The 16,655-nt window shown below is 37.5% G+C and overlaps 1 protein-coding gene across 1 annotated transcript in view; it reads right to left on the bottom strand.

Moving 5' to 3' along the window:
* Nucleotides 1-16,208: 16,208 nt before the first annotated feature.
* RPRD1A (regulation of nuclear pre-mRNA domain containing 1A) overlaps nucleotides 16,209-16,655 on the bottom strand; it is a 71,071-nt gene continuing 70,624 nt past the window's right edge. Inside the window, exon 8 of the mRNA XM_061169376.1 lies at nucleotides 16,209-16,588. The gene's annotated coding sequence lies outside the window, so the exon portion shown is untranslated. The remainder of the gene's footprint in view (nucleotides 16,589-16,655) is intronic.

The raw sequence follows: 16,655 nt of genomic DNA, 5'->3' as shown, positions 1-16,655 counted from the left end.
TGATAAAAACTCTCCAGATAGTGGGCATAGGGGGAACCTACCTCAACATAATAAAGGCCATATATGACAAACCCACAGCAAACATCATTCTCAATGGTGAAAAACTGAAAGCGTTTCCTCTAAGATCAGGAATAAGACAAGGATGTCTACCCCCCACTATTACTCAACATAGTTTTGGAAGTCCTAGCCATGGCAATCAGAGAAGAAAAAGAAATAAAAGGAATCCAAATTGGAAAAGAAGTAAAACTGTCACTGTTTGCAGATGACATGATACTATACATAGAAAATCCTAAAGGTGCCACCAGAAAACTACTAGAGCTAATTAATGAATTTGGTAAAGTTGCAGGATACAAAATTAATTGCACAGAAATCTCTTGCATTCCTATACACTAACAATGAAAGATCAGAAAGAGAAATTAAGGAAACAATCCCATTTACCATTGCAACAAAAAGAATAAAATACCTAGAAATAAACCTACCTAAGGAGGCAAAAGACCCGTACTCAGAAAACTATATACTGTATAGCACAGGGAACTCTACTCAGTGCTCTGTGGTGACCTAAATGAGAAGGAAATCCAAAAAAGAGGGGATATATGTATATCTTTAGCTGATTCACTTTGCTGTACATTATAAACTAACAAACACAATATTGTAAAGCAACTATACTCCAATTAAAAAAAAAAGAAAACTATAAAATACCAATGAAAGAAGTCAAAGATGACACAAACAGATGGAAAAATATACCATGTTCTTGGACTGGAAGAATCAATATTGTGAAAATGACTATACTACCCAAAGCAATCTACAGATTCAGTGCAACCCCTATCAAATTACCCATGGCATTCTTCACAGAATTAGAACAAAAAGTTTTACAATTTGTATGGAGACACAGAAGACCCCAAATAGCCAAAGCAATCTTGAGAAAGAAAAACGGATCTCGAGAAATCAGGCTCCCCAACTTCAAACTATTATACAAAGCTACAGTAATCAAGACAGTATGTATTGGCAAAAAACAGAAATACAGATCAATGGTACAGGATAGAAAGTCCAGAGATAAACCCACATACTTATGGTCACCAAATCTATGACAAAGGAGGCAAGAACATACAATGGAGAAAAGACAGCCTCTTCGGTAAGTGGTGCTGGGAAAACTGGACACCTACATGTAAAAGAATGAAATTAGAACACTCCCTAACACCATACACAAAAATAAACTCAAAATGGATTAAAGACCTAAATGTAAGATCAGACATTATAAAACTCTTAGAGGAAAACATAGGAAAAACACTCTTTGACATAAACCAGGGCAAGATCTTTTTTGACCCACCTCCTAGAGTAATGAAGATAAAAACAAAAATAAACAAATGGGACTTAAAAGCTTTTGCACAGCAAAGGAAACCATAAACAAGACGAAAAGACAACCCTCAGAATGGGAGAAAATATTTGCAAAGAAAGCAATGGACAAAGGATTAATCTCCAAAATATACAAACAGCTCATGGAGCTCAATATCAAAAAAACAAAAAACCCAATCAAAAAATGGGCAGAAGACCTAAATAGACATTTCTCTAAAGAAGACATACAGATGGCCAAGAGGGACATGAAAAGATGCTCAACATCACTAATTATTAGAGAAATGAAATCAAAACTACAACAAGGTATCACCTCACACTGGTCAGAATGGCCATCATCAAAATATCTATAAACAATAAATGCTGGAGAGGGTGTGGAGAAGGGGAACCCTCCTGCACTCTTGGTGGCAATATAAATTGATACAGCCACTGTGGAGAACAGTATGGAGGTTCCTTAAAAAACTAAAAATAGAACTACCATATGACCCAGCAATTCCACTACTGGGCATATACCCTGAGAAAACCATAATTCAAAAGGACATGTGCCCCAGTGTTCATTTCAGCACTATTTACAAGAGCCAGGATATGGAAACAACCTAAATGTCCAATGACAGATGAATGGAAAAAGAAGAGGTGGTACATATATACAATGGAATATTACTCAGCCATAAAAAGGAACGAAATTGGGTTATTTGTAGAGATGTGGATGGACATAGAGTCTGTCATACAGAGTGAAGTAAGTCAGAAAGAGAAAAACAAATATCGTATATTAACGCATATATATGGAATCTAGAAAAATGGTACAGATGAACCTATTCCAGGGCAGGAACAGAGACACAGATGTAGAGAACAAACATGTGGACACAGTCCGGGAAGGGGAGGGTGGGACCAACTGGGATATTAGGATTGACATATATACACTACCATGTGTAAAATAGCTAGCTAGTGGGAACCTGCTATAAAGCACAGAAAGCTCAGTTCTATGCTCTGTGATGACCTAGATGGGTGGGATGGGGGGTGGGGTGGGAGGGAGGTCCAAGAGGGAGGTATGTATACATATAGCTGATTCACTTCATTGTACAGCAGAAACTAACACAACATTGTAAAGCAATTATACTCCAGTTTAAACAAAAATGACATAGTAACAGTTTAACTATCTTAAGTCTTTCCAGGAACATAGATAGACTTTTTTTAAATGATAGGCTAGGATTGTATTCAACCTTTTAAAAGCTCTTTAAATAAGCAATTTAGATACTTTAAACTATAATATGTTTCCAAGCCTCTTTGCTGCTTAAAAGTTTAAAACTTAAATTTTCTTAAGAACATACAATGAAGAAAGGTTAGTTTCTTCAATAAGTGGTGCTAGGAAAACTGGACAACCACATGCAAAAAAATGAAACTACCACTATCACACCATACATAAAAATGAACTCAAAATGGATTAAGGACTTGAATGTTAAGACCTGAAACCACAAAACTCCTAGAAGAAATCATAGGCAATATGCTCTTTGACATCAGTCTTAGCATTATCTTTCTAGATATGTCTCCTCAGGCAAAGGAAACAAAAGCAAAAATAAATGGGATTACATCAAACTAAGAAGCTTCTACACAGCAAGGGAAACCACCAATAAAATGAAAAAACCTGAATGGGAGAAGATATTTGCAAATGATATATCCGATAAGGGGTTAATATATAAAGGACTCATATAACTCAAACACAACAGCAAAAATAACCTGTTAAAAAATGGGCAGAGAAGCTGAATAGACATTTTTCCAAAGAAGACATACAGATGGTCAACAGACACATGAAAAGATGTTCAACATCACTAATTATTAGGGAAATGCAAATCAAAACCACAATGAGATATCACTTTACACCTGTCAGAACTGTGAGTGTCAAAAAAGGCAACAAAATGTTGGCAAGGATGTGGAGAAAAGGAAAGACTTGTACACTGTTAGTAGGAATGTAAATTGGTGTAGACACTGTGGAAGACAGTATAGAGATTTCTCCAAAAATTAAGAATAGAATTACCACAAGATCTACCTATCCCACTTCTTGGAATTTATCCAAATAATACAAAAACACTAATCTGAAAAGATACCTGTACCCCCCATGTTCATCGCAGCATTATTTACAATAGCCAAGATATGGAAACAACCTAAGTGCCCATATCAACAGACGAAGATAAAAAGATGTGGTAAAGCTGTTATTTAAAAAATGAAAATTAAAAATTACCTAAAAATATTACAGCGTATGTTGGCGGCAATGTAAATTGGTGTAGCCAGTATAAAAAAGGGTATGTAGGTTCCTTAAAAAACTAAAAACAGAACTACCATATGATCCAGCAATTCCACTCCTGGGTATCTTCTGGAAAAAATGAAAACACTAATTCGAAAAGATACATGCATCCCAATGTTCATAGCAGCACTATTTACAATAGCCAAGACATGGAAGTAACCCAAGTGCCCATCAACAGATGACTGGATTAATAAGACATATATACACATACATATACATACAATGGAATATTAGTCATAGAAAAGAATGAAATACTGCTATTTACAACAATGTGGATAGACCTAGAGAATATTATGCTTTGTGAAATAAGTCACAGAAAGACAAATAATGTATGATATCACTTATATGTAGAATCTAAAAAATAATATAAATGAATGTATATGCAAAACAGACTCACAGATACAGAAAACAAACTTGTGGTTACCAAAGGGGAGAGGAAAGGGGAAAGGGACAAATTAGGGGTATGGGATTAACAGACACAAATCACTCTATATAAAATAGATAAGCAACAAGGCTATACTGTACAGCACAGGGAATTATACCCATGAATCTTGTAGTAACCTATATTGGAGTGTAATCTGCAAAAATACTGAATCACTATGCTGTACATCTGAAACTAACAATATTGTAAATCAAGTATACTTCAATAAAATAATTTTTTAAATATTACAGTGTAGATAGTTAAGTGAAAATGATAGTCTTATAAAGAGAAGCAGCACATGTGCAATGTAGGGCTCAGACTATGAGCAGTTCTGATTCCTGGACCTCCATCTCATTGCCATGGCACTTGTTCATATGCTGATGAATCCTCCCAGCTACCACAGTGCTTCCTGAACACAGCTCGCTTAGCTCTGGGCTACTTGTCTAGTCATGGGATGTGGAGACTGGAACATGTGACCAGAGAACCACTGATCCTGTGGACTGCAGCAAGCCTAACTGGAGGCCCTCACCAGCCAGAGAGGGATGGGGTGGGCAGAACCCTGAGAGAGAAAATCAAACCAACAGGAATGGGTGGGAAAGGGGCAAGGGGAGACAAAGATCTAATATTGCCTCATTTGTGTCCACAAAGAACTTTGGCACCAGATAGTTGACAATCTGTAGACCAAAATCATCTTCAATATACCCTGGTTCCATGCTGTCCACTATTGTCTCCCTCAGCACAGCCCCTGGGCCGCAACTGCGAAAGCACAATGGTGACTTTTAATGTGATCCCTACTCAGATTTTAGGACTCTGAGTAATGTTTCTAGGTGGGTCACCCCTGAGAGGGACACTGCCAGTGAATTAACCGGGAGTCAAAATACAATTGCACATTTGAGACATTGCTCTACTTTTAAGCTGAGTTCTCTCACTTTCTCACCAGTGCCTCTTGCTTCCCTCCTGTTCCAGAAGAGGCAGCCTTCTTCCTCCCCAGCAAGGCCAGTCTGGCCATCAATCCTGGATTTCGCCCCTTCTCTGACCCAGGGCCGTTGGCCAGTGGAATAGCCCTGCCTTCTTCATCTTCTCCCTCTACTTGATCCTTACTCTCAGCCTTTTTAATTTTCTTTTAGTAAGCCATTTATTGATGTATAACACACAGAGAAATGCTCAAAGCCCTGATCACAAGCCTTTGCACAGCTCTTCCCACACAGGAGCCTGGTGAGACTTGTGCCTGTGTGCCTCCCAGTCTGAGCTGTGAGGGCTGTAACCCCTGGGTGTAACTCAGCTAGAAAGTGTTCAATATGCTTCCATCTGTCCTGGGACTAAACGTACAATTAAATAGAAATAGGAATTTTTCTGAATAAAAATCAATTGCATATAATACTAGTTATTTGAAAAGAAAATCCTAATTTTTCTATAGACTACTTGTTTTAATTAAGTATAGTTTCTATTTTGTATTTTGATGCTTAAATTGTTACATCTTGGCCAATGAGAGGCCCTTTTAAGCTGACTTCTTTTTTCTTTCAACCCCATCAGAACTTTGAAAGCATCTGCCTTGCTTTCTTGTAAAGAAAAGTTCCAGACCATCTTCATTCTCTCAGTCATAAGATGTGGAAGCAGCCCCTCTCCAAGAAACCCTGCTACTTTTGAGCACAAATTAGTAGTGATGCCAGAAATAGGATGTTGGTGATACTTCTACTGAGGAATAGCAATAGTACCTAGACCACTGCAGAGGCAGAGCTGGAAAAGATAAATTCTTAAAAATCCTGAGTTCTTATACTTAAAATTTAATTCTAATATTACCAAATGCCTACTTGAATGTTTTAACCCTGCAACCAAATATAAATATCTTTTCTTTTATAATCTGATAAGCCATATATTGTTCATTTAAATAAAATTAATTCTAAGAATTACTTGTTTGTTCTTAAAAACAAGTACGACCTTCTGGTTAAGACTGTAGTCTTTGTGGTCCTGCCTTGCAGAACCTGGCTGTGCCATTTATTAACTGTGTAATCTTTGGAAAATTCTTAATTTCTCTGAGTCTGTTTCCTAATATGTAAAATGAGGGTAACAATAGTACTTACCACATAAAGGTGCTGTGAGGACTCCATGAGATGGTACATGAAAAACACCTAAAAGAGTGGATGGCATGTTGAAAGTGCTCAAGAAATTTGTGGTATTATCATAATTGATCCAAAAAATTGAAAAACTATGAACACCAACAATAAAACCACTAGATGAATAACAAGATCTAGCATTACCCTGTGGTGGTTGTCCTTTGAAAGCATCTCGTTAATGATGTAGGCAAATTGTTTTGAGGTATTTGTAAACATTTTTTGGTTTTAATTATATGGACAAAAAGACGCTCTTCTGGACCAAACTTTAGACAAGCTTTTCTGAGCCCTCTTTTTGACTAGGCCTCATCCTTGGGCTTTGTATTTGGCCTGCCTAGCCCAGTTTTAGCAAGAATCCTGCTAAGTCAGTTTAGCAAGAATTTCCCCACCCTCAACATCTCCTTTTAGTAATTTTCCATCCACCGATCCTCTTACTCTGCTCCTTGGCCATAAATCCCCAGCTGTCTTTAGCACAGAGTTAAGCCCCAACTTTCTCCCCTATTGGAATAGTCTTGATACCTATCACAAAGGTCCTGAATAAAGCCTTTTAACAAGTGTTAGATTGTTTTTTTCTTTAACAATATCAACACTTGTCTAATATATCTTCAGTCTAAGTTCAGGTTCAATTCAAGGCAATTTGGTGTCTAACAAGTGACAGATTTACTTTGGTGACTGCTTTCTTGAGGTGGCATGTAGGTAGTGGAGGTTAGTGGAAGTCCGATCTATGAATTCATTTCATGAAATGCAAAAAATCCAAGTGATTCAATCTCCAGAGTTATGTACAAGAGGTCCTTACAGCCTCAACTGGGTCTTGCTGTAATGGCTCTATCCAAAGTTGTAAATACAAGATTTATATACACGTCTCCTTGGAATAATTCCAAATCATCTTTTACTTTTCTCAAGGACAGAAATTGTAGCAACACTTGTGGAATCAACATATTCTTTTATATATTGGGCACCCCAAAATGTTGGTTATAAATTTTGAGGTCAATTATCAATTGTCATTAAAGTTAACAGGCAAAAGAGAACGCAGTGTTACAGGTGTTTAAAGTATATAGTTTTTGATATATTCAATTCAACCTGTCTTTTTAACCTTTTCTTGATATGAAATATTTAAAATTTATCTTTTTAGAACTATTAGCTTTTTAGAGAATATTTTCTTACTAATTTTAATATGCAATCACACACACACATCAAATATACATATAATTTACACTATTTAAAGTATGTCTTTGAATCCTTAACTTTTAAAAATGTAAAATCACCAGTCATAGCATTAGATCTTATTTATTTCAGATTAGTTATTCCAAAATTTCACTCTGAATTTAGGGAAACTTCGCACAAAGATTGGGTAGTGGTCTTAAATATCTGTATTTGGGATTTTCGTTTCAGTATCTTGGAATTACAGTTACATTGTATGGATCTAAATAATTCTCCCTGTATCACTAGCTAGCTATAGTACCAGCTACTTTTTTTCATATACCCTAAGGGGCACATCAGGCAGGATACCTGGTATTTAAATATAATTGATAATTATATGATTAATGAAAAGAGACAAACGTTTTTTAGGTAGGTAGAATTTAACTTTTTAATCTTGTGGCCAAAAGCAGGACTATTTATTTAATAGTGACAGTTTTGGGGAGGTTTAAAGCAGTTTTTGTTGAACTCCCAAGTCAATACAGGCAATGCTTCTGAATTTTAAATATGTCCTAAACTTCTGCTGTTGTCTTGATGAAATACATGACTGTTTGACAAATGGAATATAAAGGAGCAGTTGGGTGGCAGTATAGCTGACTTCAAACTTCTGTTTAAAAATCTAACTTGGGGGAGTTCCTGGTGGCCTAGTGGTTGGGATTCCAGGCTTTCACTGCTGTGGCCTGGGTTCAATCCCTGGTCGGGGAACTGGGATCCTGCAAACCGTACGGTGTGGCCAAAAAATTAAAAAATAAAAATAAAAATCTAAGTTGACCTTTGGGTTTTGGGGAGAGCACATTCCACCGCTAAGATTCCAATCAGTGCTGTGTTGCTCCCTCACATCAATTCAGTACGAATTTCACTATTCCCCTGAGCTTCAAGTATCTCTCTCTAAGGTGCAGCATCTTGTCTAGGATAAAAGTGCTCAGAGAGAATGGTCTACCTAAACTATTGCTGGCATACCAATTCTATTCTAAAGAATTTACAAACTTTCTAACCATAGTCTTATATACGCACATCAAATATGCTAATACTCTCTCTAGGCACTTCCTTGAAAACTATAGTACCTAAATTCTGACAAGAGAAAAACACTTACTTACTCAGATCAGTAAGCCTAATGAAACCTGAGGTTATGAAACCTGGGGGAGTTTCATAACCTCAATTAAATATGTAAGCTTTTAGGTTCATGCAGGGGAATTATTAATTCAATAAAAGCAGGAAAATATAGTAGATTCCAACAAATCAGTCCTTAGGTTAATCTGTGAACAGAATCCTCACTTGAGTCTTTAACTTAAAGGTCCAGGTCTGAGAGACACAGCCAAAGCTGGGTGAGGGATGCTCCTCCAAGGAGAATTCAAATATTTTACCTCAGCCAGTACGTAGTTCTGGCTGTTGCCTCAAATCCTTTACACAGTCAGAAACGGCATTCCTCAAATTATGTGGTTAAACAAACTAGCTGCTGCATTTACCCAAGAGTAAATCTAGCTAGTTAGCAGCAAGAACAAGTGGCATGCTCCTTGGTCTACAGTTCAGACAGATAGCTGCAATCTGTCCCACTCTCCCTGTCAGATAGTCAATCCCAGTCATGACAATATAGTGAAAGAAATCAGACTGCACATCATGTTTCATTTTTATATGCTAGAGTCTTTATTTTACTGGTCCATACTTTAACAATTGTTGCAATTCAGTTCAGACATAGAGTTGGGTTTTATGAAACTAAACATCATGTTCTATCTATCACAGAATTTCCAACAACATGAATAGAATAAAAAAAACTGCATCACCTTTTTAGCTACAGAGAAATATGTGTGTGTATATATACACACATACGTGTACATACACATATAGCTGTGGCTTGGGGTAGGGGCTGGGGGGCAAGGAACAATCCTCAAGACAGCTTCTGTCATTTGGCCCATGCAGCACATGCTTGAAATCAGGTAACTACGTTCTTCCTTAAAATCTTACCCTTCTTTCCAGTAGACCTACCCTAAACTTAGCCATGTTATTCAACATGAGTAAGATCTAATGCCTTCAGATTTCCACTGAGCAAAAGGTATGTTTATATATACTATTTCATTTAATTCTCATTTAATTCATCAGTGTTGTTGTGTTCAGGTACAGAACACATTTTTTAAAATCTTTTTCATTGCTTATTTGACCCATGGTTAGTTGACAGAGATGAATTCAAAGATCCTTCATCTTTTCTATAAAGGTCTAGCCAGCGGTTCCCCATAGACATCAACCATTCTTTTCTCAGTGTTCCACAACATTTTTCATACCACTTGTGTAGAACTTATGACATTATAATATAGTCAGTATCTGTTTCCCACATTAGATTCTGAGTTCTGTAAGGGCAGAGCTGCATCTTACTCGTGTTTGAATTCTCTCAGCTTCTGGTATGGTAACTTCCATATATTAAAGGCTCAACACATTCGTTCAAAAACCATAGAAACTACATGTGCTGTATTAAATGGAAAGGAGGTATTTATTCAGACACTATGCATCCCTATTAGTTGGGCTTCTGACAACTTAGGTCAATGAAATCTTGAAAAGCTGGACTGGGAATTTTGGACTGGGAAACTACAGTTTTCTTGGGGATCTACAAACTCTGAGGCCACCTTCCTCTTACTAGTCACTACAGTTTAGTTGGCGCCATTTTTGAAACTGTAAAGAACTCATTAAACTTCTTCCTAGACAGCAAAGAAATGTATTTCAATTGCTGTTCCAACTCCAACTGAATTTTGTTGGCTTTTGATAGTATGTCTTTCGAAATAGAAAGTAAGACTGCTTAATTTTTTTAATCTGAAGACCTCTGCAAACAATTACTGACAGTTTTCATCCTTTAGAAAAGTACACTGTGCATTCTTAGAGGACATAAAATACAAATTACAATTTCACTAAGGGGCATACAATGAAACAAGTCTATATATCCTTAATACTATACTTTAACAACAAACGAGATTTCTACTACAGTACCAAGAAATTACAAGAGGTACTTGTAAAGTACCTACAGAATGCTATCGTATCCATGTAATGCACTGAGTAATATAACAAAAATGGAAACCAAATCAATGTTCAAAAACAAATATGAAGGGGGCTTCCCTGGTGGCGCAGTGGTTGAGAATCTGCCTGCCAATGCAGGGAACACGGTTTCGAGCCCTGGTCCGGGAAGATCCCACATGCCGCGGAGCAACTGGGTCCGTGTGCCACAATTACTGAGCCTGCGCGTCTGGAGCCTGTGCTCCGCAACAAGAGAGGCCGCGATAGTGAGAGGCCCGCGCACCGCGATGAAGAGTGGCCGCCGCTTGCCACAACTAGAGAAAGCCCTCGCACAGAAACGAAGACCCAACACAGCCATAAATAAATAAAAATACTAATTAAAAAAAACCAAATATGAAATAGAGGAATATTTTAACCAAATGATGCTTAACACTGCCTCTAACTTTTTATAATGAAAATAACTGTTTAGAATTTCTAAAATGACAGCAAACAAGCACTTGGGAAATCTCTTCATTATATCTAACCTCATCAAAATATTCAAAGGTAATTATTAAGCTGCAAAATATATATCTAGTGAACATTTCATATATGACAATGATTAAGTGACATCTAAAAATAAAATTGCATACCTATTGCCCTGGGTTATTTGAATTACCAATTGTTACATTGTATAACTACAAGGATTTTTAAACTAATTTAAATAATATGGAGCTTTTTAAAAACGCCCTTAAAAACACTTCCACTATATTAAAATAATTAGGTTTTCTGTTTAAATATTATTTCTAAGTCATACATTTTGAAAAACATACTAGCCTTAAAAAAAAAAGCTCTAAGCCATGTTGCAAAACCTGCTGGTTAAGAAAAAATTATATTTTAACCAATCAATAAGCTCCATCATTAGTAGTTCGCTTTTTATTGGTTCTTGGTGGGAAAATTACACCCAACTAGAAAAAGAGCTTTATTCTTTTTTTTTTTTTTTTTTTTTTTTTTTAAATCTTGTTTCTGCCCTGTCTTGATAGGCTTTGACTCTTTTTTTTTTTTTTTTTAATTTATTTAGTTTTGGCTGTGTTGGGTCTTCGTTTCCGTGCGAGGGCTTTCTCTAGTTGCGGCAAGCGGGGGCCACTCTTCATCGCGGTGCGCGGGCCTCTCACTATCGTGGCCTCTCTTGTAGCGGAGCACAGGCTCCAGACGCGCAGGCTCAGTAGCTGTGGCTCACGGGCCTAGTTGCTCCGCGGCATGTGGGATCTTCCCAGACCAGGGCTCGAACCCGTGTCCCCTGCATTAGCAGGCAGATTCTCAACCACTGCGCCACCAGGGAAGCCCAAGAGCTTTATTCTGTTGATGTAAAACTTTACCACAATTGTAATTGCTCTGTCCATCAATGCACATAAAAGCAAGGAAGAAAACACAAAGGAACTAGAAAGAAGTTAGTCTTTCTTCATCATGCTAGCCAAGGTAGGGAGAGACTAGCAACTCTAACAGGGAGAATGCTAAGCGCTAATGACTAGGATAGGGTATCAAGAGCTATCAATTAGACAAAGGTACAAGGAACTGGACATGGACATGAAGTGTGCCTGAGGTCCTGCAGAGCTCAAATACCAGCTCAAAAAGAAGAATGAAAACTGAATTTCCCTCTGTTAAGCACACTTCAGCTGCAGTCTAACAGTTCAAATCACAAAACCACAACCAAAACCACAACCACCTTATGGCAGTTATCACTAAATTATGCAAAGACCCTTAAGAATCAAATAGCATTGTGAGCTCTCTGCTAGGAACTCGATCCCATAAAAGTATTACAAGATTTTATAACATAAATATCAAGAGCTGGAAAAAGGAGACACTAAATACTAATGTAATATAAAGCCATGTATTAATATATGATTTAAACTTCTTAGAATTTCTTGTTTAACTTGTACTTCCATAAACACGTTTTATTTTAAAAAAACATTCCTTTGTATATTTGAAATATGACTTTAAGACAATCAACCAAACTAAACAATACCAATACAACTGAATTTTTCTAGATATATCTGAATAAGCTAATGGCTCTGCATAACAATTTCACTTAAATTAATTCAAAATTTCAATTTTTTACCTTTTCCATGATGCATAGAATTCAAATGTGAAATGTGTAATTCTAAAATTCACTTTAGTCATTCCATTTTAGTCAGTGATCCATTTATAAAAAGGGCAGTAAAATACAGTTTTCATTTTTGATGGCATCCAACAAGCTGGAAATAAAATCACAGGGACTTCAGCAATTAAAATGGCTAAACCTGTGGTGGTGTAATTATACCAAGGGCTAATCAGTCTTTTAAATAAGGCAGATGATGATCAGAGCCCAGACTGCACTACTGTTTCTCCTTCACTCTACTACCCTCAGAAGAATGACAAGAGATGCACTAGACAGAGAAATGAAATAAGAAAATATGGAGAAATTTGCCAGGGTGGACAGAGTGGGGTTCCTAAGAGTAGAAATAAGGCAGATAAAAAGCATTCCTTGGCTTGTCAGGAAAAGCACACTTTTTTACAATTGCTTTTGTTGGACCAAGTCCTTTTATTCCCTCTAAAGTTTTCCCATACTTGAGAATAAAGTGTTGAGGTAAGGTGTTGGATGCCTAGAACAGTGGTACACAAAACAAACCTGGAACTTGAGTGTGCATTAGAATTACCTAGAGGGCTTGTTTAAAAGATACATTGCTGGTCCCCAACCTTAGATTTTCTAATTCAGTAGGTCTGGAGCCTGAGACTTCAGCACTTCAAAGAAGTTCCCAGCTGAGGCTAATAATGCTGGCCTATGGAACCACTGGCTTGGAAGAAATATGTTAGTTTAAAAATAAAAGCAAGCTTTGGTCAGTTCTAAAAATTGTTACTGTATACATTCCCACTAGATTGTAAATTTTTTGAAAGCAGCCATGCAGTTGAATAATCTCTGTATATCTCACAAGATTTAACAGCATGCCTTAAACATAGTAGGTATTCATTAAAATGTTGTCTAGACTATCCCTATCAATAGTTCATTCTAACTCTATTTCGTTGATACGAATACAAATAATTGCTTTGAAAAAAGCAATTGGAAATCAAAGCAGAGACTTGCACAGATATTTGTACACCCATGTTTATAGTCGTATTATTCACAATAGTCAAAAGGTAGAAGCAATCCAGGGTCCATCAACAGATGAATGGATAAACAAAATGTGGATAAACAAAATATCCATTGGATAAACAAAATATTCCATTCTATATCTATACAATGGCACACTACTGAGCCTTAAAAAGAAGGGAAATTCAAGGGCTTCCCTGGTGGCGCAGTGGTTAAGAATCCGCCTGCCAACGCAGGGGACACGGGTTCGAGCCCTGGTCCGGGAAGATCCCACATGCCACGGAGCAACTAAGCCCATGTGCCACAACTACTGAGTCTGCGCTCTACAGCCCACATGCCACAACTACTGAGCCTGCATGCCACAACTACTGAAGCCTGTGCGCCCAGAGCCCGTGCTCCACAACAAGAGAAGCCACCTCAATGAGAGGCCCTCACACTGCCACGAAGAGTAGCCCCGCTCGATGCAACTAAAGAAAGCCCGAACAGCAACAAAGACCCAATGCAGCCAAAAATAAATTAATTAATTAATTAAAAAAAAATGTTTGTGGTGAGAAACTTTATTAAAAACAAAAAAAGGAAATCCTGACACATGATACAACATGAATGAACCTAGAGGAGAGTATGCTAAGTTTAATAAGCCAAGCACAAAAGAACAAATATTTTATAATTCCACTTATATGAGGTACCTGGAGAAGTCAAATTCATAGAGACAGAAAGTAAAATGGTTGCAAGGGGCTGGAGGGATAGGGAGTTATAGTTTAATGGGTAGAGTTTTAAATGGGGAAGATGAAAATGTTCTAAAGATGGATGGTGGTGATGGTTGCACAATGTCAATCATCAATGTATTTAATGCCAGAGTACACTTTAAAATGGTGAATTTTATGTTACATACATTTTACCTCAATAAAAACAACACACAAGACAACTGCGTAAAATATCTTTTCATAAGCTCCCCTCCTTCACCACACTTCTAGCTAAGATGTTACTTTTTAATTTGAATATTTGCATGTTATAATTTCACTATAACTTCACATGTTATGCAAAATGTGGATATGGTGATGATGGAGCTGCTACACAACGTATCAATATAACAGGCAGCATTATGTAGTGGTTCAGAAGCACAGGCTCAGAGTCAAACTTGGAGCTGTGTCTGAATCCCAGCTTCACCGTTTGACTTGCTCAGGGTCACACAGAATTTACACTGTGTCTTAGCTTCCCCATATGTAAAACTGGAATAATCAGAGCATCTATCGCAAAGAATATGTGAAGTGCTTAGAGCAGCCCTGGTGTACAGTAAGTACCATAAATGTGTGACCTACCATCGTTGTATGTTATAGACCATAATTTGCTTTGCAGGGCATTGTTTCTCAAAGTGCAGTCAAGAATTACCTGCATCAGAATCATCTTGGTAGCTTGTTTAAAATGCAGATTTCCAAATCTATCCCATATCTTCTGAAACAGAATCTCTGGATACAGGTCCCACTGTATAAAACCTACTGCTGCAAGGGGGGAAAATTGGAATGGGAATGGGAAGCACCCGGATTCAGATAAAGTGACCAGAGGCCATCCAGGAATGGAGAACCAGGGGCACTAGCCTAAGGACTAGACCTCCCAGACTGTCTAGATAAGAATCACAGAGAATTCTGATTCAGGAGGTGTGTGCCCTTTTTGCAAATGTCCCAAGTGAGTCTTATGAAAGGAGTTTGGCAAACACTGCCCTAGAGATTCCCTCAGATTTCTAGTATTTTCCAATTCTGCTTTAAATTCAAGATGTGGTGAGAGGACCTGTACTCCAGGGATTTCAAGGTACCAAGTGAATCTGTTCACTCAAAAGCACTACTTCTGTGCAGTAGGTCACAAAACAAGATATGGTCTCGTTCTCTGCCCAAAGGAACCTGCTATATACAGAACTGTAAAACCCATACTTTATTATCTTATTACTTGGAATTGCCTGAAATTACCTGGAATTTTAAATCATGAAGCAAGTCACGGACTTGAAAGTTATTCTAGAGCAGTGGTTGTCAAAATGTGGTCCCTAAACTCAGTGGCATTAGCATCAAATTGTTAGAAATGTAAACTATCAGGCCTTATCCCAGAACCTCTGGGGGTGGGGCCCAGCAACCTATAGTTTAATAAGCCCTCCAGGTGATTCGGATGTTCGCTCAAGTTTGGTTCTCATTGACCAAGCAAGTAGAATCTCCTTTGGCAGTTTCTCCACGGTAACATTGCTGGACACTTCCAGTACTTTGTTTCCCTCCCAGTCCATCAATGTCTCCCTCCCCACCCCATATCCAATTAAACAAATTCACAAAAATAATCTACACATCTCAAAAAGAACGTAAAACTTTATTAAGAACATCTTATATTGTCATCAGATACCACCAAAGAAAAAGGGGTAAAGAAATAGGGAAATTTCATCTTCCCGTGTGCTACTGCCACCTCAGAACAGACTCATGTGTGGATGGCTGGAATTACAGATGGCAACAAATGCTCTGTATAAATAAATTCAGTAAGTAACACAATGCTCCCTTTCTATACAGAGAAGAATTAGATTTACACTTTAAAAAGCTTTGATACAGTGCAACAACTATTAAACAAGACTACATCTTAGGAGCTACTTCTTAATAGAATACAAAGCAGTATAGAGCTTTATGTTATTTCATATAATATAAATTTTTTGAATGGAAAATTCAGAAAGGACATTCTAACTTTCCTAATTAATTTGTACTTTTGAGTGTTTTCTTTCTAAAGATTTCTCAGAACCAGTTCAATAATGATAATAGATGAGTTGCTCATCTACAGTGACAATTGACAACCTAGGTTTGTTATTTTAATTTTGCAAATCAAGATGACAAGGTCATCCCAGCTGTTGCTGATTCTGAAGGAGTTCTTACAGAAAAACCCTGATTCAGAGTGCATGTGAGAAGAGGTACCAAAATAGCTGCACCTGGACTGGTTTTCCTAGAAAGGGAGGTTGGCTATTAAGCACAGCTGATTTTCTCAGACTCCCGGGTTCCCCCATGTGGTTCTTTTACTTACTGTAATGATGGAAGGAGCAGAGGGAACGCCAGGGAGTCTGTTCAAACTGCCACTCCAGACAGCTCTCTGCACTGTTTGTGGAGAAAAGAGTGACGGTATCCATTCAAACCAAAATACCCCTACTGCAAGTATGGCGAC

The sequence above is a fragment of the Eubalaena glacialis genome, chromosome 15, assembly GCF_028564815.1.
Source record: "Eubalaena glacialis isolate mEubGla1 chromosome 15, mEubGla1.1.hap2.+ XY, whole genome shotgun sequence".
In the NCBI taxonomy this organism is placed as follows: Eukaryota; Metazoa; Chordata; class Mammalia; order Artiodactyla; family Balaenidae; genus Eubalaena; species Eubalaena glacialis.
Note: the sequence above shows the minus strand (reverse complement) of the source record. Positions and strands in the feature narration are given on the sequence as shown.